Below are 27,023 nucleotides of genomic sequence, written 5' to 3' on the forward strand. Positions count from 1 at the left end.
GTAAACGAAAAATATCTTCAAACAACAACAACTACCTACTACTACAAATACAACATGAACGGTTTAGATAATTACTGAATGAGTAATTCATCGTCAAGGTAGTTTTCTTTGCTTAGTAATTAAGGAGCCGCAAGTGTCGTTGGTATAAATAGTGATATTTGCTAGAGTTGTATATGTCGTACCATTAGACTATCTATATTAAAGAACAGTGGAAGAATAACAAATATTGGGTCGAGGAATGACTTAAGTTTAACGGCACTTGGGCTCATGTTTGTCTAGAGTTTTGAGATAAGCATGCTTTAAATAAAAAAAAAATACTTTACCAAGATACTTGGCTGAAGATAAAACGGATTCTTTCAAAAATTCGACTCAATTGTAGAAGTAAGACATTTTGGTAAACTTACTTGACCTAATTTACGTTCAATGTGTCGAATTTTAAAGCACCCCTTGTTTGTATTATCTGGTTAAATGATGATGAATTAACCAAATTGACATGCGATTGTTTTCAGTAGAAAGATTGCAAATAATTAACATTGAATTCAAAGTAAGTAGTGGCGGTGAAATGGTGAAAATATTTGTCAAAATAGTAAACATTGACAGTTTTAAAATAAACGGATATACCTAATAGAAGCGAAAGTATGGATTTGTATTGCAATAAAATACATGATAGATAATAAACAATTAAAGGGTTTAAGAGAAAAACGGCACATGTCCACTTTTTGTCAAAAATAAATGAAGTCTTTTCAGCGCTAGCTGATGAAATCCCTTTTTTTAAACAAATTTAAGCCTTGCTAAAAAAATAAATGAATGCTGTGCTATTAGTATCTACCATATATTGTATGAAGAACAAAATTTTACAAAATGTAAGTAGTCAAATTACCCTCTATCTTTTTCACAATTTTCAATGAACATTTTTCAAGAAAAATGAATACCTTAATCCCTTTTACTCGAATACCCCTCTAACTCGAACCAATTTTTGTGTCCCGTGAAAGTTTGACTTAGACTGGGGTCATCTGTATATTTAAATTATAACGCATCTGGGGATTTTTTTACTTGCTCTATTTCGAAGTTTTATCAAAAAAAAAATTAAGACTATGAAGAAGTCCAAAAAAGTGGTCTGTCTGTGCATCGATCGGTTCGGCGGCGCGGCACTATGCGTCTATGCTTCTATCTATCTGTACATTGTACAACAAGCTAGAGCCTAAACGGGAAGACAATTTTGCTTGAAATTTGGTACAGATAATTTTTTCGATATAGTAACGGAGTTATAAATACCAGAGTTATGCGCGTCAAAGTTATCAAAAACTGAAGTTGAAAGACCGAAGTTATGAAAAATCGAAGTTATGAAAACCCGAAGTTATGAAACATCAAAGTTTTGAACACCAAAGTTTCAAAAATAGGTTTTTTGAGTTGGAAACCATTGAGAGGAACGATATACGGGATGATTCAGGAAGAATGTACCAAAAAGCTTGAGCGGCTAGGTTGGGTCAAGACAAGGAAAAATCGTATGGGACGGAGTTGTCTTACTACCAAAACTGTGTTATTAGTTTTTCTCAAAAAATTCGACGAGTGGAAAAATGGTGTTGCCATTTTTTCTGAAAACTGGCATATTTGTTATTATTGTATGTCTCGTTAAAGGCTAGACCCATTTTATTCGAACTTTGGAGACTGATAATCCTTATCATTTCATTTTTTTCATTTTTTTGTGCATGTTTTTTTTTAATTTTTGTATGTAAATACTTTGATTTAGCAAGTAGGTACGTGCGATCCAGTTAAACATTCAATTTTTATAGCTTTAAACGCAATTTCCATTGATCTTACAGGTCTTACAGTAGTATACCTACAACTTGGTATCATACCATATAGAATTCACTAAATTATAGAACTTGGTATCGATCGATGCGCCAGCAACTAATTTGTCACAATAAATTTGAGATCAGTTTTTAAATTGCACAATTTGTTCTTCTTTTTCTTTTTAATTAAATTTTCGTTCCCAACAAAGTAACACATTCACTAAATATCTATTTTATAATGAGCTGTATATTTAAAACAATCTTATCCTAGCACACTTAAATATATTTAGAATTTTGATTCTATGTGTTTTTCTGAAAAATGTTAAAACCCGTAGATGGCTATATTCTGTAAAGTAACCAAAATCTTTGTTATACCAAATAGATAAGATATAAACCTTCCTCCTTCTTCCTATTCCACGCCTTATTATGAAAAACATATAAACATTTATAAAAACAATTCACCAACAAATCAAAGTGTTAAATAAAAGATAACCAAAAACTAATTCCTGCATAGCTTATTCCCAAATAACAGTAATTAAAGTATGCTCAACATTAATCTTTTCATATATAACTTTATTTTGTATGCACTATCATCTATCAGTTAAGTCAATTAATTTCTATTCAAAACACGAAACAAATGGCGGTCTACTTTTAACACATCATCGTTTCAAACACACAAATATTTGTGCTGGAAGCATTTGAGGGGAGGATAAAGTCACACAAACTTACTTGCTATTCATATTCTACAGCCGAACCATCTGTACGACGATGACGACGCGCTCTCAAGACCTCTGTTCTTTTTTCTAATTCACTTCTAAATTGCCGCAATTTATTATGTCCCAAGCTTGAGCATTTTTGCCTTCTTTGTGTTCTTAGCTAAACCATTCTACTCCGGAATGAAGAATCAATGCCATCAAGTCAAGGCATATATAAAGCAGTAACAGCAGAAAGTTGAACGGAATTTCCCTGGAAACTGAATCGCATAACAATAATGACGAAACGAATGCAACTGACAAAGTGCAGTGGAGCTGGAACTGCGCGCGTTGGTTGGCAGGAGGTCGGTCGGTAGGTAGGTTCTTGGGGCATCTGCTTTCTAACCATTTGGACCGATGATGGTGTTGTTGGTTGATTATATTGGTGGCTACCGCAAAAATTCCTGCACCATTTTTGTGGAACGAAGAATACAATGTTTGTGCGCATGTGTACGCATCCATCTTGATTTATTATTGCTTAGATATAGTTTGCGCTGTCGTCGTCAGATCGTCGTCGTTAGAGTTAGTCTTCATTTTCAACGATGGACGTCAGTTTTGTGCTGATGAACTTTCATCGTATTAACTGTGCTGGGGTTCTACTAACACAAGAAAAACTCATCACTGGATGATGACGGCTAAAAATATGTATGCTATCCACAGATAGATGAATGTAAAAATATACGCATCACAATAGAGTACATACGTGTCAGTGATGATGTTGTTGAACAAATGCATGCTAATGAAGAAATCTTCGAATGAAAAACTTAATTACAGTTTGAGCGGAAAACTTATGGTAAAATATATATAATATAATATGAGAGGCGGGTGTTGTAGCATGTTTATATTTTTACTCTCAAAATTTTGTGCTGGCGCTCAACGTGAGAGTTTGAGTAATGAGCATGTTGGCACACATAACTGAGATAGAAAATAAAGTCAAGCGAGAAAAAAAAATTGTACACTATGTATTTACATTTTTTTTAAATCGTTTATTAACACTGAGTTACAAGATTTTTGTCCATTTCAAATTACTTATGCGAACCAAGCAAACATAACATCATTGAATGTTAACTGATACTTCATCAATCACAGCTTTACGACTTTGGAAAAAGATGAAAAACAAAATTGTTTAAAAATTCGAATTAAAAACATTTGGATCAAATATATTTAACCATTAAAAAAAACCTTATACAAAGGCACTGAAGTTGCCTTTAAACGATTTTATTTTTTAGCTACCATATTTTTCCTAAACATCACACATACATTGTACATTAATGAATTATAAAGTTCATATTGACACATTACGATACCACACATTCTTATTTTGTTAATCATTTAATTTAAAAACCTACTTTTCCAAAATGACAAATGATATTTTAGTATTAGATTATTATTTCTAACAAAAGAACATAATAACAACAAATATCATTTTGACCTATAAAATAAAAGAACTAACTTCGATTAATCATTTAACGACCTGAATTCAAGTTAAAATAAAAAAAAAAAACCAAACACAGCACCGTTTGATTTTATTAAGTTGTAAGGGAATTCATTTTACTGTTACAATTAGTAACAAATAAATCTAAGATAACAATTCATCATCAAACAATAACAGTTGGCATTTAAGAAGCTTACCTACATTTAAAATTTTGATTCTAGAACACTTTTCGAGTTCGATGTTCAGCTCTTTTGTTTGTACATTTGCTCTATTATTATTTAATCAAATTTTTTGAGTGAATATTTTATTTATTTTTAAGGTGATTTGAATTCTGGTATTTATATCTATATTTGGGTAAAAGAATGTGGATAGAATTAAAAGCAAAATCAATCCATAACATTAAGAATAATATAGTAGTATGCAAATATAGTGTTTAATAATAATTAACTATCATTTTAAGATGAGAACATAAATGGTGGAGCAAGACACTATAATAATAAGAACTTATAAGTGTGTTCTGTTTTTAAATTTTTTATTCGACCTTGGAATGAGGTCAGAAAGAATAAGATAGAAAATATTGAATAGCTTTTAATTTTGCAGAGGTTTACAAAAAAAAACGAAAGTTTTTAATATATTATTTGCATATACAGATCACAGATACAGATATTATACAGATCACTTAAAACGAAAAATAAAACAAACAAATATTTTTTAGTTTAAAATAAAAGAATCCCATTTTTGACATATCTTGTCTTACAAAAATAATGTAAAACATCTTTTTAATTGGATTTAATCTCCAACCAAAGTTAAACTTCTAGTATCTAGTATAACAAAGAATTTTTAGAAAAAAGAACATTAAAAATCGTTAGAATCAGTAAGTCTAAAAAATATATAGAAAAATTAAATTAAAAATATTGCTGAATATGTTTCCTTGGCATAAAAGAGTACTGAAGCCAAAAATGCTGCTGAATCCATTGGTGCATTTCTGAGAAAACGGCAGCACTGGTTGGTTTTCAGTTTTATTGTATTTAGAACGAAAACCAAGCCTAACCTTAAAATGGTTCAAGGATACTTTTCATAGCAAATTAAATTTTCTATCAAGTCAAGGTGGTTAAAAAATTTTAAAAATTAGTTTTGATTGAGTTTGCGCCGTGCAATGCCCAGGTCCAGAAATTATTTATAATCAAAAAAGAAATTTTTTTCCAATAAAATATATTTAAACGCATTGCATGAACTTTAGTAAAAAAAAAAATCATGTGTGCAATTCACACGTGGTAGAAGTGAAAACTTAAAAAATCATTTTTCTTGCAAAAAAAAAAAAGGAAAAATCTACCTATTTTTATTCTATCCCCTTCAAATCCATGTTTTTTATATGACAACCTATATAAATTTTATATCATCTGAAAGCTTACTTTTGAATATGCTCAAAATATATATATCGGTCAGGTCTATGAGACATCTACAAAAAGAGCTAGAATTTTTTGAACTCGATCAATTTCCATCAAGAAAAGCGAAAAACACGTATTTTTATCTTCTCACGATATTAAATCCATTTTCTTTCCTAACAACCTATAACAACCTACACCATCTGAAAGCTTATTGTCTAAGCTCAAAATATATATATCGATCAAGTCTATGAGACATCTACAAAAAGAGCTAGAATTTTTTAAACTCGATGAAATTTCATCAAAAAAAGCAAAAAAAACATTTATTTTTATGTTCTCATGCTATTAATTCAATTTTTTTGTTTGACAACCTATAAAAATTGTATACCATGTGAAAGCTTATAGTTTCACCTTGTATAATGATGTATAAATCTTATTTCAAAGATGTCTACAAGAGAAGTTAGAATTTTTTAAAGTCAACCATGTCGAATTTCCAGACTGAGATTACGGTACTTCCTACACTGGTAGCTGGTCATCGCCAACAGATCTCCACAGGTGTTTTGAGGTATTTTTAAATTTATTTCAATTTAAGATTGTGTAACTTGTAGAGCACGTAACGTTATGTGTCATATATCAAATAAAAGGTTATGTTATCAGCATGCGTATTAAAGTTAAATCAAATTTGTATGTGCACTTGATCAAAAGATATAACGTGTGTTAGAAAAGAACATTTTTTTACCGTTATCTCCGAATTTTGAATATAAAATTAATTGAAATTTTGTACATTTATAATTTATTTAATTACCTATCTTCATTCAGCTATCTATTAAAACAAAAAAGTTATAACAAGTTGAAGTGGTGTCGCGTTTTCGTTTCATCTTGTTTCAAATCATAACGATACTAAAGAAGTTTTCACTTCAACAGTGTAAAATAAAAATTAGAGACTAAAAAAACAAAAAAACACAATGTTTTTTTATAAACAAATTGTTAAAAAAAATATTTATTGTAAAAATTGTATTTAGGTTCATGCAATGGCCAATAAATTAAAGAATAATTTGCAATTTATTTCAAGTCGATAGCTTCATTAGTTTTTGAGTTACGTTGCACGGCGCGGAAAAAAACGCGTTTCGAGGAAAAAGCGTTTAAAGTTTTCGTTTTCGTACTGTCGTAGGTTCGGAGGGCATGGGTTCGGGACTATCTAGGGGCTTTTGAGGCTTCATTTAAGGCTTAGACCACTGAAAATAGTTTCTTCGGTTGATAAATGAATTTATTAGGCAAGAAAAAATTAATGCAAAAATAAAAATTTACAGACGGATTTCCCTCCTTAATCTGGTGGCATTTGGTGTATGAACTCGGTGTGTCCAAGCTTTGTCCCAATAAAATAAAGTAGAGGTAAATACTTTGATAGTACGCATATTTTATTAAAAACGACAGAAATGTACCTTTTTAAAAATTAAATCTTTTTCTTTATTTTTGACTTTTTTAATCGAAAGTAATAATTTACCTCTACTTTATTGGATAATTGGAAATGTTACGAGCTGAGATGTTAACAATCCAAGCATTTTCTGTGCAATATTTTTTAAAAACCCTTTTGCGATAACTTCCATTAAAGCTTTCTTTAGTCGTACTGAGCTTGGTATTTCTGCCATTCGCAATCTATTCGCATATCGCGTCGCACCGAACATATCACGTCACAAACACTTGAATAAAAAAAATAAAAGACCAATACATAAATCTATTTGTGTCATAAAAAAATAACAATACTTTTCTATACTGGAATGCTTTTATACTCAGGTTCTTTTATCTTTTGTGAAGCAGTAAAGAGAAAGTGAGAAAGAGCTTCCAGAACAAAAGAAAGAAAGACGATACTGGAAAATTGAGAATATCACTATAGACCGGACAGCTGGAGAAAGTCGACATCATTGGGTGTAGAGATGTAAGAAGAAAGAGAGAAAGAGACTTGATCACAAATGTTTTAGAATCATTTAGTGCAAAAACAAAAAAGAAATAACAACTTTAGATACTGGAAACTGGAAGTAATATGATACTTGCTAACTGAACATTCCATTTAAAATCAAGAAGAAATAATTACAAGTATCATATATTCGGCCTGAATATTTGTATAGCAATTTATGTTAAGCACATTGTTATTCATTGAAGTTTACTTTGTAAAAGAGTTTAAAGAGGCATTTAAATGTGTGAAAATGAGCTTGCTGGTGGCGCCTCATAAATTTGCGAAACTAAAAATAACTTTTGATTTTCTGTATACAAAAAATGTACTTAGGTACCGAATGAGGCCAAATAAGAGTTTTCACTTGTCAAGTCAATGATCTGTCAAAGAGTTGGTGTTTATGTTTAAGATTGTTTTTATGACACAACGAGATGAATTTCACAAACGTAGGCAAATCGAGATTGTTATGGAAGTGCTAAAATTAGAAAGCTAATAAAAAAACAAAATTTATTTATTCGAGTTATTGAATGCTAACAAATAAGCTAAGTTCAAAACATTTGAAATCATATTTTCTATAATTGGATGTAGCTATAACAATTACATACTTAGATTCTTGAGTTATGTTAAATCTAACTTATAAACACTCATGTTGCAGTTAAGTGATTGCAAAGGTGATTATATTGAGGTTGTGATGCACGGTTTAAAAAAAAAAACTGTTTACACGTTAGTTGAAAAATATTTTTAAAAAGGCAGTCCTACTAATTCGAGAAGATAATAAAATGTCTTAAGAAGTGCGGCATATTATTGTACACAGTAAAAAATAGGTAAAAAAAACACAAAAAAAGTAAAATGGAACACATAAAACTTAAAACATAAAACATAAAACATAAAACATAAAACATAAAACATAAAACATAAAACATAAAACATAAAACATAAAACATAAAACATAAAACATAAAACATAAAACATAAAACATAAAACATAAAACATAAAACATAAAACATAAAACATAAAACATAAAACATAAAACATAAAACATAAAACATAAAACATAAAACATAAAACATAAAACATAAAACATAAAACATAAAACATAAAACATAAAACATAAAACATAAAACATAAAACATAAAACATAAAACATAAAACATAAAACATAAAACATAAAACATAAAACATAAAACATAAAACATAAAACATAAAACATAAAACATAAAACATAAAACATAAAACATAAAACATAAAACATAAAACATAAAACATAAAACATAAAACATAAAACATAAAACATAAAACATAAAACATAAAACATAAAACATAAAACATAAAACATAAAACATAAAACATAAAACATAAAACATAAAACATAAAACATAAAACATAAAACATAAAACATAAAACATAAAACATAAAACATAAAACATAAAACATAAAACATAAAACATAAAACATAAAACATAAAACATAAAACATAAAACATAAAACATAAAACATAAAACATAAAACATAAAACATAAAACATAAAACATAAAACATAAAACATAAAACATAAAACATAAAACATAAAACATAAAACATAAAACATAAAACATAAAACATAAAACATAAAACATAAAACATAAAACATAAAACATAAAACATAAAACATAAAACATAAAACATAAAACATAAAACATAAAACATAAAACATAAAACATAAAACATAAAACATAAAACATAAAACATAAAACATAAAACATAAAACATAAAACATAAAACATAAAACATAAAACATAAAACATAAAACATAAAACATAAAACATAAAACATAAAACATAAAACATAAAACATAAAACATAAAACATAAAACATAAAACATCAAACATAAAACATAAAACATAAAACATAAAACATAAAACATAAAACATAAAACATAAAACATAAAACATAAAACATAAAACATAAAACATAAAACATAAAACATAAAACATAAAACATAAAACATAAAACATAAAAAGTCAAGCAAATTGATTACTTATAGAAATATGTTTTCCCGACGGTTGTATCACCTTCAAGGCTTGAATTACATTAAGGAAGACAAAAATATTTTACTAAGACATTTTTTAGCTAACAGCTCTGAGTTAATTTATATAAGATAAAAATAACATATGTACATAATTAAACATGAGATCTGTACATATGTATAACTCTTTTAAAAACAAAATTTACCTATTTCTCAATAGTTATTATGAATTAGTCATGACCTTGACAAAATTTATAGAAACAAATTGTACATACCGACATTATTTGTCCGAAAAAAAATGTTGACTCTGAAATTCAAAGGAATTAATATACAAAACAAGCTTTTCGATAAGCTTTTTCAATCTACAGTTAAAAAAGCTTTTCTTATTTACACTGCAATTGTAACCTTGATCTTACTCAATGCTAAGGTCTTTGACGTTTCTTTCCATTGAGAGTCTGAGAGAGAACCAAACTTCTCTCACACTCACAATTGATGCCACAAATCTCTTTCCACCCTGCGATATAAAAAAAACACTAGCTCATACAATCTTGCTGTTGCGAAAAAAAAATTCTTGTAGCAAATAGCAGGAAACATTTTCCATCCAAGTTAAAGAAGGGGAAATAATAGAGCTTGAAGAATTTTCATTGTTTTTCTTTTCAAAGTCTATCTTGAAGCCAATGTTGAATCTCTGTGTTCGACACTACACAGTACACACTCACTGGAATGGTAAATTGATAAATATTTCCAGCACATACAAATAAAATGCAGAAAAGAAAAGAACTGAAAGAACGTAGAGGCAACAGGCAACCATCATCATCGTTGTTGTCATCATTTATATCGTTCTTTACTTCTTCGCGCTGTAATTATATTTGTTTCTCCCCTTTTTCTGAGTTTTGTTTCGCCTCACACACTCATGTGTAATTTGGAGAGTCTTTGGAAAAGGCATAAAAAGAGGAACGTTTACAGGTTCAAAGTCATTGCCCATGATGCAACTCATGTAGTAACATCTTTACCCAATTACCACCAAGTTTGGAGAAACCTTGTTTTTTGTCTGCTCCCAATTTAGTGTGTTTTGTTCTTTTGTGAAATCTCATTGGATTATTTTTTGTCTTCCTTTATAAATCTGTGCATTTACAAAATTATGAATAATTAGGATTTTTTGTGCAACACCAGAGGCTTATGATCATAAATAAGGATTTAAAAAAAAAAACAAATGTTTTATTTTTTATAAATAAAAGAAACAAGTGAAACAAAAAATAGTGAATATTGTGCAAAAGTGGATTCTTATAACGCAAAGTGATATTCAATAAAAATCAGACAGATTTGTGGATAAACAGAAATCAAGAAAATTAAAATAAACAAATTAATTGGAGACAAGCATTTGGGATCATATTGGATATATTTGTAACCAGAGTTTACTTGACTTCCGTAAGTAGATTTAAATAAAAAAAAAAATATGACAAATTTGAGGTTTTACCTGTGTTCTCTCAGTCGGAAATAATTTTTGAAAATTATTGGATATTTATATAACAAGTCCAAAGGACTTGAATGTTCATTTTAAAGTTCAATAAAAACAAACAAACACATTTTTTTAAGAAATAAATGAGAAACAAAAGAGCTGATCAGCGAACTCTTTTTTGAAACATTTCTTCTATCTTTGTTTTTATCAGTTCTATGTTTCGAATAGGTAAGCTACTGTATCAACAGAGTTTCAAAGTTTTATATTCAAATATTTTGGTAAATCAGAAAATATTCACTTTTGTGATCAAAATTTATTATGAATGTCTACGTTACTACTAAGGGGATCTTTAATCCGAAACAATCGTTACTTTTATTTTATAAATTAAAATGTGGTTAGCAAATAGTTACTGTTTTATGTTTAAAAAAGTAATTTCTGTTCAACATTTTATTGCTGTTTTCATTACTTTAAGTTCATAAATATTGTAAACGTCACATTTCCTTACCTAACTTGAATTATTCTGTGTAATCAGTCAATTGAAAAAGTTACAAATCCTTTAGAATTTTGGCTTAGAATATTTACTGGAACGAATCAGAAATGCGCACTTTCAAAATATATTATATAAAAGATATTATGTTTTACAGCAGTTTTTAACTGTTGAAAATCACGCAGACATTTCTCAGTTAGCCATTATTTGTATAGATTCAAAAAATATTTTTTGTCTTTTGACAACGTTTTTATTTCTCTAACAATTTGTATACCTGTCAATCTAGCTCAAACATTCTAAGATAAATAATCAAGGCACTTTCAAAGATTAAAGAGATACAATCTTATTCATTAATTTTTGTTTTTGTGTGTTTTCTAATTGAATGCCTCCTTTTTCAAATTGCTTCTAATTTATCTTTGAATCGAATCTATTTTACGTGTTTCGTGCTGTGTGCTTTATGATGTTTTGTGTCTTATGACGTTTTCTTTGAAATAAAAAAAAATTATTTTGAAGATCAATGAGTTTCAAAAAATTTATTTTTAATTTTAGTTATAATAATGCAACGATTCTCCAAACAACACTTGCGCTATCCGAAATACATAAACTTTATAATTTTAGTTATTTATAAAATAACATAAAATAAAAAAAAATAAAAATATTAAATTGATCAAAAATATAACATAGGCAAAGAATAAATTAATGCTTGTATATTTTCAATAAGCTATATAAAATTCGTTACCGTTTTTTGATTAAAAGTGGTCACGGAAAACATAGTTTTTATGTATACATTCTCGTAGGTACCCATTCAAAATTAACACTCGTTTTATGTTTAGATGGATTTAGGTGTATTTAGGAGCAGAGAATCTTTCAAAACTTAATTAGAAGTATTTATTGGGTTCATTTCAAATATTCAAATATCTATTTAATATACACATATTTTTAATTCTGGAAATCCAAAAACCGCCTTAACTTGAATATATGTATAGTATTTACAAAACAAATTAAAATCTTATCGTAAAGGGAAAAAAAAAATAAATTATTTTTGAAAATTTAATACAAAATCTTATAATTGAATTATTTCAACAACTGAAATTCTTAGAACAGCGAACCTAGTTAATATTTTTTGAAAACATAAGGTTATATTAGGTTTCAAATAACATTTATTTCTGCTTGTACAATTAAATACATACATGGTTTGATTAATTAAAATTGAGCCTTAGTATCTTCAAACTTGACAAGCATTAAAACAACCGGGCTTATTATTGTAATAATGTAAGTTATATTGAAAATATGTTTTTTGAAGTTATATTATTTAGTATAATTTACTTTCAAAATTTATTAAGTTTGGATTAAATTTGCTCTTTATTAATTTGTACAAATTTAAATTTTTTACACAATCAAAATTAGAATTCTGTTTTCTTACATAAATAAGACCTATCTAATTGACATAACATGTAATTTTGGATTTCAATAATCCATATTATTATTTTTGATTTTATAGTGTGAAGTGTAGCTATATCGTCTTGAAGGTCAATAAGAAAATAATGTGCAAAGTTTTGTCTTGATGACATGATTAAATTAAAAATGGCTGCTACGTCTGAAATAATTATTGTGAAAAAAAAAGGTTTAAAGAAATTTAATTTTAATGAGATAACGTCGTTGTTTTTCTTAGGCGGTTGAAGTAAAAAGAATAGCATCAAAATGAAATGCAAGTTTTTCTTTAAGTAAAATTTAAAAAATAATAATATGAACGCTGTACCTACATTTTTATTTAATTTAATGAAAACAAATATAAAATAACTTCTTAACACTTATCGGACAATAGTATACATTTTGAATTGGCAAATAATTTTAAGAAAACTTATGAAAACATGAATAGTGTTTGTATGAAGTCTTAACTTTCTTACAATAATGCAGAAAAAAAAAGGCAAGTTAGGAAAATCCGTTCCCTGCTTATGACTCTATGACCTTTTTAGAAATAAATCATGATTCCAGATGTATGTTTTCGATTTTTGCGTGCTTTGCCTTAAGGTGCATTTTCAGGTTTTTCTTTTCTTATTTGGGAAACTGGGATACAACTTTACTTAAGAGTTTTTTTTTAATAAACTAAAACGCTGGTGTCGAATTTGAATTTAAACGGCTGATATTGCGGAATAGGCCAGTCATTATGTCGGAAAAAACGGCTTAGAAATGCAAAATGACCGAGAAAGCTAAATTTTGGAAATGTTGTAGAGGACCACTTGAAGTTTTCGACCAAGATTTCCTATGAGCTTTTTCCGCCATTTTGAAAAAAAGGATAAAATTGGTTTTTTGACAATAACTCGGCTATCTGACGAGATGCGAAAATTTTACAAGGAGTTTTTTTGTAGCTTTTAACGAGTTCTACAATTCATGCATACACATTTTTTATGTATCATGAACCGTTTTCGAGATATCGATTAAAAAAGTCAAAAATTTAGGACATGCCATTTGTTTTTTGACATAATCTATTTTTGGGTGATGAATATCGAAAAAATTATTAACATAAAATTTGTAGACCACATTCAGACCTACAATGTCGTATTTTTATATTTTTTTTTGGACAAAAATTACGACTTCCAGCCGGCCGCAAAGTCGTTTAGTCCGCTCCCACCGCCAAGCAAGCTGCCCGTTCGGTTGTAAAAAAAACAATCATTCATGTTTTTTTTAATGTTTATATCATTATATCAGTAACACATACATACAAATCTATGTATTTATTTAATAAATAATGAGAAGAAGATGGTAATGGTTTTTTGTTACCCCAATTTTATTAACCCAAATTTTGTAAATACCAATTTTATCTTTTTTTTCAAAATGGCGGAAAAAGCTCATGGGAAATCTTGGTCGAAAACTTCAAGTTAAGCTTTTTTAAGCATCCTCTACAACATATCCAAAATTTAGCTTTCTCGGTCATTTTGCATTTCCAAATGTATATAATGACTGGCCTAGAAGCTGTGTCCCTCCTTTCAACTAGTTCGAATTGCATTAGTTTTTACGCCTGCATTACCTTTCAAAAAAGCTAAAAAAAATCCCATCTCTCGCTACAGACATAGATGTTTCTGCTTTTTGAGTAAGCGTTACAAAAATTTAATTTAAATTTTAATAGGATCCGTTTTAGAAAACTTTTCTATAAACTGCTATAAAGCATAAAATGGGGAACCATCACCATATTCCTATTCCAAGTTCGATTTATAAAAATGTGCATCAATAGATATTAGGATATTATTAAAGATACAGTAAAACCTGTTTAATTGGACCACCCTTGGGACCGAAGAAAAGTGGTCCGATTAGGAGGTGGTCCACTTATAGAGGTTCCTTTTTAATCGGACCGGTCCATTTAGAAAAAATTTTCTCTCATTCATACACTACTGGAAAAAATTAAGGGATCAAAAAAAAAATTCCAAATTTTTGGGCAATTTTCAACAGGCCGTAACTTCGAAAGAAATGGTCGTACAAGAAATCGATACAGAAGGAAATTGTATGTCCAAGTGTCTAGTTTTTGGATTAGAACTTTAAAATTTTTTAACCTCTGCGGTTTTTGAGTGATCGCAGAAAAACCAGCAACAAAAAAATTTTCAAAATGTTTTTAGTTTTTTTTTTGGTCTACGAGCGTTTTTTAGCTTAACCACTATAAGGATCGGATACTTTCTTCATTTAGCTTTAATTTGGTTTTTTGAAAACCTCGATACGTCCACTTCTCGCCGAGATATCGGTCTTCAAATGGAAAAGGATCCTTTTGTCTTTGATTATTATCGATATCTCAGCAACCAATGATCGCACAGAAAGTTAAAGGTGGGTTTCAAGAACTTCAATGAATTTTACTTAACGACTAGCCATTGCTTTTCCGAAAACAAATTTTTTTTCTTATTGTCTCATGAATTTGAAAATGCAACAAAAAAAAGGGCTTTTGGTGGATTTTTGGAAAATCGAGCGCTAGATCGAAAATATTGAGGGAACCACTAATGTTAAGTGTGCCTTTTACAGTTAAATATGGGCACAAAAATCCTACAAAAAATCAAATTAATCCAGCCAGCCGTTTTTTTGTTTCACTCGATCGAATTTTTGAAAAAATTAAAGGATCACGTTTTTTGCTCTGAAAAGCTCAATTTTTTTTCTCATTTTTTAATGAGAAAAAAAATTGTTTTTCCTAGCTTTTTCCACATTTTTGCTCCAGAAAAAGCTTACCTAAATTTAAAACAAAAAATAAAATTCAAAAAAAAAAACAAAAAAAAAAATTCAAAAAATAAAATTTTTTTCTCTTAAACTTTTCAAGAGAAAAAAATTACAAAAAAAATTTTTTTTTAATTTTTTAAACATTTTTTTTTTTTTAATTTTCTAACCCACGTAAAAATGATAACAAATATAGGTACCAACAATTTTCAAAAAGCTTTTAACTTTAACTTTAACATTCTTTTTCAAATCAATTTCACAAAACAATCAACTTCAAAAACTCTATTGCACTGTCAAATTGTTTCCTTTGCCAAGAAACGAAAAATAAAATTAAACATTTTGAGTAATCCCCGCCTATGACAAATGTAACTTTGCAAAATTGGCCAAGAAAAAAAAATGGCATGCATATGTATAAGAACATTGAACACACATGTTTCATATTTTTGACTTTTGGTCCATTTAAACAGGTAAAACAATAAGCATAAAGAATGTTATAAAGGTGGTCCATGGTCCGATTAGCAGTTGTCCCGATTGTAGAGGGAAATTTGTATGAAAAATAGCAGGGAAAGCATTAAGTGCGGTCCGAATAGGAGGTGGTCCGATTATAGAGTGTCCCAATTAGCAGGTTTTACTATTATTAAAAAAAAAAAACAAACACTAACACTGACAAAGTGAGAAAAATAGAAACTAAAAGTTTTCATATTTTCAAATAGTTATAAATTGAGGTTTTAATCAAAACCAACATTACGATGATGGAGAACTCCGAAAATGTGGGTCTCGCAATTCCGTCAGTGCGTCTGTACGTCTGTGCGTCCATCTGTACATATTTTATTTTACAATGTATGTATTCTTGCTTCTAAATTGAGCGGTAATTTTGTAATTTTTGAATTTGTAAATATCAACATTTACAATCAAAATAGGAGTTGTTTTGAAGTAGCAATGCCATTTTTTTAATTCCTCTATGCATTGTAATCAATTACAAAGAATATACCTATTATACTAAATGCAATCATTGAAATCGGTGGCATTGACACTGGATCTGTTATTTAAAATTCCATTATAAACACAAGATAGTAAAAAAAAAAGACTTACTGATGCACGTCGCAACATTATTGCCACTTTGTCAACTATTTTATATCTTTGGTAGCGTGTATATCTGTATATAGGTAGTGCACTTTATATAATTTTTCGTGCATTCTATAGTTAGGCCAAATGGCCTTGCATTTATAAATTACTACTCTAATCCATTAAATAAATCACCTGTAATCATTTTACCTAGTAAACCAACTTTCCAATTTTTTATTTGAATATCATATTCCAGGCGCCAAACAATGAATGATGATTAATTAAATTCAGACCATATTTTGATCGGAACAAAACGGCTAAAAAATCGAATTACACATTACACTAAATTACTTGGTAATATTGAACCCATTCAAACACATTCACCTCTCATATAGGTAACGTGGATAAAAAAATAAAAATCGTGCAGTGAAAATTCTCTCACAACTTATTTTATTTTTTGTTTTCTCGATCGGTTGACCCAAATTCAGTTAATTATTACCATCATCACACTTTTCATTCCCAATCTCAGTTCGTTCAGTCACATGCCCTGGCAGAGTGTTCTTTTGAGTTTCAGACTGGTTTCCCAAATGTGGTAAAAGTAACAGGAAGAGGCAGTCAAAGAAAGCGTCACCATTACGTCGTGTTGTCTTCGGCATCATCACCATCACCACCGCATCACCACACAATTCTGTTGCGCTCTTTTTCGCTGTGGGAATTCTAACAAAAAAGGGCATCAACTGCAGCAGGCCCTCTGGCATAAGAATAGAAATGGATTTATTTGTGCCGATTGAATTTCTAACCAAAAGAGCCCATAAACTGAGACTGCATAGTATAACAAAGCTATTTCCGGCTTTTCTTGTAGCCGATGGCCTACAAAATAACATGAATAATCATCAGTGATCTTTTCTCAGACTTCTTTTCTGTCGACTGGTAAATTTTTTGTTTTAACTTGAGTTCTCTTTTTTTCGCACAATTCTCAAATAGAAGATGGAATGGAATAAAACTTGAAAAAAAAACTCCAAAAAGTGAAAACATTCTTGTCGTGTAAATCGAAGATAGGAGTATTTTACTAACGGCATTTATGAAAATACATATAGAGGTAAGTAGTCTTTTAATTGAAAAAAAAAAAATCGGTCGTGGAAATATCAAAAGGCATTTGATTAGTAAAAGACTTAGTTTCTGGGAAATTCCGACTATATGGAGGTAGTTTATGTAAATTTAACTTGGTATTTCTATGTGATTGTTCATTTTAAGGGTTTTTATTTCAATTTTATTAGCCTTTGAGATTCTTCTTGTAGTTTTCTTAGGGTAACTTAACGCCTTCAAAAAAAAAAAATAATACGATACTATTACGATATTTTTATTGAACAGTAATTATATATATACAATTTGCTTAAAGCTAGTTATCAAAAAATTTACATTGATTATATTAGTACATATTATGTTGGCACAAAAGGGGCCTAACGTTTTTACATTGTTTTTTTTTAGCTAAATTGTTAATTGTCATTGTGTTTGTTTTAAATATTAATTCTGTTGGCAGCTTCTTAACTCATAGACCGAGAGCCGACAGCATATTTTGGCAGTTTTGATATAACCGAAATTCGAGTGTGCACATATCTAGATATGCACCACAGTATATCAACGGAACAAGTCTGGCAGTGATCTTTTTCAGCTTTCCCTTGCCAGACGCATCCAAAGTGCAGCAAAAAATCAATTTTTGGCGTTTTGGTATAACCGAATAAATGATACACCAAAAAATCATAAAAAATCCCCTGATTTCGAATCTGTGGGTACCGCAAGTTTCTTTTTCAGCTTTCCCCCCGCCAGACCGCTTTAAAGCATTTTTAAGTGCATTTTTCTAATAAAAAACCTAATTACTTATTTTCTGTTAGGTATAACCGTATGATGGTAACAAATTAATATTCTATGTCTATTCCAGGTCCAGAAAATATAATTTTTAGCCAGCTATTTTTCAGCCTTCCCTCTGCCAGACGCATCCAAAGTGCAGTCAAAAATCAACTTTTGGCGTTTTACTAGGTATTACCCCAATAAATGATACACCAAAAAATCATAAAAATCCCCTGATTTCAAAAATGTGGGTACCGCTAGTTTCTTTTTCGGCTTTCCCCCCGCCAGACCGCTTTAAAGCATTTTTAAGTGCATTTTTGTAATAAAAACCCGGATTACTTATTTTCTGTTAGGTATAACTGTATGATGGTAGCAAATTAATATTCTATGTATATTCCAGGTCTAGAAAATATAATTTTTAGCCAGCTATTTTTCAGCCTTCCCTCTGCCAGACGCATCCAAAGTGCAGTCAAAAACCAACTTTTGGCGTTTTTCTAGGTATTACCCCAATAAATGATACACCAAAAAATCATAAAAAATCCCTTGATTTCAAAAATGTGGGTACCAGAAGTTTTTTTTTAGCTTTCGCCCCGCCAGACCGCTTTGAAGCATTTTGAAATGCATTTTTCTAATAAAAAACCTAATAGCTTATTTTCTGTTGGGTATAACCGTATGATGGTAACAAATTAAAATTCTATGTCTATTCCTGGTTTAGAAAATATAAGTTTAAGCCAGATATTTTTCAGCCTTCCCTCTGCCAGACGCCCTTAAAGGTTTCCCAAACAGGTTTTTCCATAGAAAAAACACCTAGTTTCTGTTTTTTTCTTATAAAATTGAAATAATATTTTTTTGTTTAGAGTAACCATATGATGGCCAAATATTAACTTTCTCTGCCTTTTCCTGATTTAGAAAATGTAAGTTTAAGCCAGTTTTGTTTCAGCCTACCCTCTGCCAGACGCCCTAAAAGGTATCTCAATAGTACGGGAAAGTTAGATTTTGCTATATGGGGCATGGGGGTCTGGGAAAAAATCCGAAATGCATTTTGTCTTCAGGGATTAAAAGAGCATAAACCCAGGGATCGAAAGAGTCTAAAACCACATTTTGTACAACCGCACCAAGAATCATTTTGTTTGTCCCTATACAAAAAATTGCAATTTTTTGAAGTTTTTTGCCTACAGATCGAAAACGGTCTGTCAAAGGCAGAGAAAGTTAATATTTGGCCATCATATGGTTACTCTAAACAAAAAAATATTATTTCAATTTTATAAGAAAAAACAGAAACTAGGTGTTTTTTCTATGGAAAAACCTGTTTGGGAAACCTTTAAGGGCGTCTGGCAGAGGGAAGGCTGAAAAATATCTGGCTTAAACTTATATTTTCTAAACCAGGAATAGACATAGAATTTTAATTTGTTACCATCATACGGTTATACCCAACAGAAAATAAGCTATTAGGTTTTTTATTAGAAAAATGCATTTCAAAATGCTTCAAAGCGGTCTGGCGGGGCGAAAGCTAAAAAAAAACTTCTGGTACCCACATTTTTGAAATCAGGGGATTTTTATGATTTTTTGGTGTATCATTTATTGGGGTAATACCTAGTAAAACGCCAAAAGTTGATTTTTGACTGCACTTTGGATGCGTCTGGCAGAGGGAAGGCTGAAAAATAGCTGGCTAAAAATTATATTTTCTGGACCTGGAATAGACATAGAATATTAATTTGTTACCATCATACGGTTATACCTAACAGAAAATAAGTAATTAGGTTTTTTATTAGAAAAATGCACTTAAAAATGCTTTAAAGCGGTCTGGCGGGGGGAAAGCTGAAAAAGAAACTTGCGGTACCCACAGATTCGAAATCAGGGGATTTTTTATGATTTTTTGGTGTATCATTTATTCGGTTATACCAAAACGCCAAAAATTGATTTTTTGCTGCACTTTGGATGCGTCTGGCAAGGGAAAGCTGAAAAAGATCACTGCCAGACTTGTTCCGTTGACATACTGTGGTGCATATCTAGATATGTGCACACTCGAATTTCGGTTATATCAAAACTGCCAAAATATGCTGCCGGCTCTTAGACTATCAGGTTGTTCAGGTCCGGTTGTCATTGTGCAAAAAAAAGTAAATAATGATAAGATGTGCTCGGAAAGTGTAAAAAAAAAAAATAATATACACGACTAGTTTATCGATTTCCAAGAAAATAAAATATTTAAAACTAAACACATACGTATGTCTACCTTAATTATATTAAATACAAACTTTTGCAGAATGAAGTTTCCCTTACATAGATGTGTGAATACAATAATGAAAAATATCTTAAACTATTTTTTAGTATATATTTTTTTTTAAAAGATGGTTGGGTAATTTTTTTTTTACTAAACTAAATTTTCGAGGACAAAACTGAAATGAAAACAAAATTTCAAACAATTTAAAGTAAGTACCTTCAAGCTGCACGTCAATTCAAAAGGTACTTAGACGATTCAATGAAAATTTTTATACCTATACAAATTTTAAATTTTACAAAATGTTTGAATTTTTTTTTTAAACATTTCAATTTTATTTTTGAAAAAAAAACAATACATATACGTATTTTAAAAACGGGTCAGTGAATATTTTCGAATTTTCTTTTTAAGTGTTGGTTAACATTTAAACATGACATAATTTGTTTTTAAAAAATGTCTGTTAAGCAAAATAAAATTACGGCTTATTGAAAAAAAAATGAGACTTTCCTAAATTTCTATATGCATGCAAAATTGTTTGGTACATTGAATAATCTTCGATTAAAAGAGTAAATAAAGTAAACGATATCATAATTGTCAGAGGCGTACGTTGAGTTGCCGGGGCCCCCCCGGGGTTTGGTGGTGGTGTCTCCTGATGTATTATTTGATGGTTGCTAAGATTATGCAAGTACCTAATATTTTTTGGGTCCCTAAGATAATATTTAATTTTTCTTTTAAAAAAGTAATTTTTTTTTTTGGGGGCCCCTGCGGTAATATTTTTTTTAAGATGAATATTATGTATATTATGTGGATGGCTACCAATGCATTATGCATTTTACTGAAGAATATAATTTCTCTCTTGGGTCCAAAGTGATTCATTTCAAATATCTAATCTTTTTGCTTCGTTACTTTTTTTTATAATAAGCTTCCTTCTCTGTCCTTCCTTCCAGTCGGGGCCCTGACGTGTCGGTCGGGGGTCCCAGGGCACTGCTCCGCTGTGTGTATAGGCCAGTCATTATGTCGGAAAAAACGGCTTAGAAATGCAAAATGACCGAGAAAGCTAAATTTTAGATATGTTGTAGAGGATGCTTAAAAAAGCTTAACTTGAAGTTTTCGACCAAGATTTCCTATGAGCTTTTTCCGCCATTTTGAAAAAAAGGATAAAATTGGTTTTTTGACAATAACTCGGCTATATGACGAGATGCGAAAATTTTACAAGGAGCTTTTTTGTAGCTTTTAACGAGTTCTACAATTCATGCATACACATTTTTTATGTATCATGAACCGTTTTCGAGATATCGATTAAAAAATTCAAAAATTTAGGACATGCAATTTGTTTTTTGACATAATCTATTTTTGGGTGATGAATATCGAAAAAATTATTAACATAAAAATTGTAGCCCACATTCAGACCTACTATGTCGTATTTTTATATTTTTTTTTGGACAAAAATTACGACTTCCAGCCGGCCGCAAAGTCGTTTAGTCCGCTCCCACCGCCAAGCAAGCCGCCCGTTCGGTTGTAAAAAAAACAATCATTCATGTTTTTTTTTAATGTTTATATCATTATATCAGTAACACATACATACAAATGTATGTATTTATTTAATAAATAATGAGAAGAAGATTCTAATGGTTTTTTGTTACCCCAATTTTATTAACCCAAATTTTGTAAATACAGTATACCGGCTTTTTGTGCATTTTGTAATTTGCTTCAATCTCAATATTATTTAGTTCATCAAAATTGCAATTAGATCAGTGCCAATAATTTTTGAAAATAAAAAAATTATTAGCAGCATTTAGGATAAATGGTATATGAAAGCGGAAAAATAAATTGCCCACAAACTAATTGGTGGAAAGGGGGCGGGTGAATGCCTTGTTCGATTTCACTAGTCAAAAAGTTTTTTTTTTTATAGAAATCAAAGTATACATCACAAAAATAGTGTTTTGAACGTTCAAAATTCAATATCTCAACAACTTTGCACGTTAGAGCTATTCTAATGCTAGATTGAATTTAAGAAGGTCAAAGGCCATTAGAAATGTATAATTTGGTTTCTATTTTAAATCGATCTTAAAAATCGTTTTTTATTTCAATTTTTCTCAATATTTTCTAAATCAAAAGTATAGTTTTTCCATACAATCTTAAATAAAAGGTTTTAATATAAGTAACTACATTCCAAGCTTTTCAAAAATCAAAAACTTTTTGGATTGACAAATAGGCTATTTTATCAAATTAAATTCGTCAAAAATCAAAAAATTAACTTTTTGCTCAAAAAACATTTAAAATACATAGAAAACATAACAAAGTAATTTTTAACCAAGATTTGTTACAATCAAACCATTTTGGTAAAAGATAAAAATAAAAAATAAAAAATCGTATTTTTTGCATTTTTTCAATATTTTTGAGATTATATAAATAAAATGGTTTTAGTAAAAGTTATGACATTTTATTACCCACAACGTTTGCATTTAACTTTTGTTGACAGGAGGTCTACTTTTGACAGAAATCGTAAAAAACCAAGATTTTCGACACCAACACTTTTTCGCCCACCCACCCTTTTCCACCAATTAGTTTGTGGGCAATTTATTTTTCCGCTTTCATATACCATTTATCCTAAATTTTCCAACCACCTATATGCTGCTAATAATTTTTTTATTTTCAAAAATTATTGGCACTGATCTAATTGCAATTTTGATGAACTAAATAATATTGAGATTGAAGCAAATTACAAAATGCACAAATAGCCGGTATACTGTATTTACAAAATTTGGGTTAATAAAATTGGGGTAACAAAAAAACCATTACCATCTTCTTCTCATTATTTATTAAATAAATACATACATTTGTATGTATGTGTTACTGATATAATGATATAAACATTAAAAAAAAACATGAATGATTGTTTTTTTTACAACCGAACGGGCGGCTTGCTTGGCGGTGGGAGCGGACTAAACGACTTTGCGGCCGGCTGGAAGTCGTAATTTTTGTCCAAAAAAAAATATAAAAATACGGCATAGTAGGTCTGAATGTGGGCTACAATTTTTATGTTAATAATTTTTTCGATATTCATCACTCAAAAATAGATTATGTCAAAAAACAAATTGCATGTCCTAAATTTTTGAATTTTTTAATCGATATCTCGAAAACGGTTCATGATACACAAAAAATGTGTATGCATGAATTGTAGAACTCGTTAAAAGCTACAAAAAAGCTCCTTGTAAAATTTTCGCATCTCATTTTTCAAACTGGCGGAAAAAGCTCATAGGAAATCTTGGTCGAAAACTTCAAGTTAAGCTTTTTTAAGCATCCTCTACAACATATCCAAAATTTAGCTTTCTCGGTCATTTTGCATTTCCAAATGTATATAATGACTGGCCTAGTACGCTCCTGATAATTGTACATAAATTATCATCTTTGACCCACAATATTCGTATAATTATGTACTCATTAATGTAAGTAGGTCCAAATTTTTAGAAAGCAAAACAATCAACCAAGCGCAATGATCTTACCCAGACCATGAAATCGCTAGTCTAGAACAAGAACCATCAAAATATAAATTTCAGATTCCATTGAAGTTCATAAGAAACCTTTTTTCTTGTCTAGTTTGAGGTTTATATTTTGTAATCTATACCAACTTCAATACAGAATTCCTTTAATACAAACAAATAACAATAAAATTTCTTATTAATAACAAGTTCCTACACTATGTTGTTAGACCTATACTATCAACAATTATTATAATAGAAAAAGATACATAATTACAAAAAGAAAACATTGTGTGAAAATCTATGAAAACCACATTACATAATATATATATATTTGATAGAACGAGAAATAAAACAAATTCTCCTTTAACCAACGCGGAACACTATTTCCAACTGTCCCCTTTTTATACAGACTCACATGTTCACATGTTCATTCACCTGTAAATTTGTATGAGACTGCTCTTGATGACAAAGATGAATTAATACTATTTACGGAAGCTTGTTCCCATAATGGAGATCCACATTATTGCTACAGATAGGCAGATAGATACATTGAGTTTCCATTCACGCAGTTCCTCTCGATATCAAATTACACGTCAGGAAAACCAAAACAGAAGAAGAAGATGTAAAAATGCCGTTCCGTTATGCGTAATACCACACTATAATGACCGCATCGACATCATCGTCGTCATCTTATCATCATCATCATCAACATCCCCCTTCCCTACCAATGTAGACTATTTTAATCCACACAAAGTTTCTGGCTGAATTGCGGTCTAGTTAATGTATTCACCCAATTGGAGCTCATTGATCTTGAAATGAGATATTTATTTATAAACTACAAGATTACTGCTCCATCTGGCTTCTCAATAAACTTATGCCTTATTACACCAAGATCTTTTAAGACATCATTGGGATGTTGAATTTTAAATTTAATTTTTTCTTGTAACAAGAGAAAATTTGCATGCGATATTTAATCAACATTTTGAATAATAAATAGTAATTGAAGATGGTTACCAGGGAGACTTTCTTATAGCACGTACATAAACCGATTACCAAACGATCTATTTATTATTTAGTAAATTTGACTTAAGATTATCTGAAGACAAATATGTTTTTTTGGCATTGCTTTCCGTATCCGCAGTGCGAGTTTACATGTACGTACATCGTACATATATTACAAAATCAATAATGCTGCTGCGGATAAGAATAGTGAATACACGGAGAAAACAGACCACACAGAATTAAATATTAAATCAATATTAAAAAATGTTTTTTCGGTATTATCGGGTCAAAAACATCACAACTAAGAAATATAAATAGCAAAAAGTTATTTTCCAAAATAATAAATAGCAAAACTAATGTGTTTTTCTCATGTTAAGTAACATGCACTGCCTATGACCACCAAAAACAGTCGGAGAACTGAGAAAATAACTTTTTATGAAACTATAATGTATGCTACTTCTTCTAAGCAAAAAAACAAAACACTTTCTGCATTTACATTTTTTATATCTTTTTTTCAAAATTATGACAATATGTATATAAAAAAATTTTTTTTTGCAAAAAAAAAAAAATGTGAATTTCAGTCCCTTTCTCGATAAAAAAAATTAAAGGTATGATATTTGACTAACTTTTTGTAATAATCCAGTAACTAGGCATTATTATCTTTCAATTAAGCCATCGTAACCTAAAAAATTGTTTAATTTAATATTTTTTACGAATTTAAAAAAAAATGTTACATGAGAGTAACGCTGGGTCCGAAAGGGTTAACGGATCGCACCTTAATTTAAGCGGATTTCTGCATGGTTTTTTGCTAAGATGACTTTCACATTAAATTAAGGTGACATCACCTTAAATTAAGGTGACAAGTCACATTAATTTCTTGAATGCGCAAATTAAAAAAAAAAAACTGGCAGCCACCGCTGATCGAACCTACAACTGTTGGGTTGCTAGGCCAGTGCCAGTAAAGCTAAATTGTGCCTATAATTTTAAAAATTTTATTTTTTGGTAGGTTTTTTTTAAGATGAACATTCACATTAAAATAAGATGAAGTTAACTGAGTTTAAGTGGACTCACCTTATTTTAGGCGGATATCACCTTATTTTAAGGTGGTGAAATTTATTGTGCGCATCATCTTATTTTAAAGTGACACTTTTTTCTCCGTGTAGCAGCTAAATCCAGGAAAGAATTTTGACAAAGCATATTAGTTTTTTTTTACTTGTAATACATATCGTATCGCAATCGGAAATCAAAATTGTTCCAGGTCCTTAACAAATTCTACAGTTTTTCTTTCCGTGGGCGAAATGTATTTGGGACATGCAGTTGGCTTGTCGCTATCAGGTTGGAAATATGTACTGAGAAAAATGTTCACTAATTTTTTTAGATTTTTATCTCCCTTCCTCTCCCCGATTCAACGTGAAATTTTCATGTAAAACGGCATTTCCTTTGTTTTTTTTTAGATAATAATTTTCTAATTTTATATGAGGTTTTTCAGATTGTACCGGGAGACTAGGCCATTGAAATAAAAATTCGCAATAATTAGAGAATTTTTTTCGCTATTTAGAACTAATTGATGGATATCCACCGTGGAATTTTGGCAAAAAGCAATATAACGACCACCTTAATGTATATGTACATTAGGCCGGTCATTATTTTCAAAAGTGTTTTAATTTCCTTGTAAAAAAAATAAGAAAATTTAAACACTTTTTATGACTTTTTTTTGTAAAATAATCTCAGTTACAACTTTATCAACATAATTTTCATCTATCGTTTTTACAGTTTAGGTAATGTTCGGTAAAGACTAACACGTTAATATTTTCAATAAATCAAGAAACACACGAGATAAACTTTCGGAGTTACAAATAACAAAACTTTGGTAACACTTGTATCTACTGTTCGTCCCCTTCTCAAATTATAAGTCGAGTTTCGATAAATTCATAGGTTGCTCTACTT

At 29.6% G+C, this 27,023-nt stretch overlaps 1 protein-coding gene across 2 annotated transcripts in view; it reads left to right on the forward strand.

Annotated features, from left to right (window-relative positions):
- LOC129908488 (uncharacterized) overlaps positions 1-27,023 on the forward strand; it is a 133,375-nt gene that overhangs the window by 52,122 nt on the left and 54,230 nt on the right. The gene's annotated exons all lie outside the window — the stretch shown is intronic.

This window comes from Episyrphus balteatus, chromosome 2 (assembly GCF_945859705.1).
Source record: "Episyrphus balteatus chromosome 2, idEpiBalt1.1, whole genome shotgun sequence".
NCBI lineage: Eukaryota > Metazoa > Arthropoda > Insecta > Diptera > Syrphidae > Episyrphus > Episyrphus balteatus.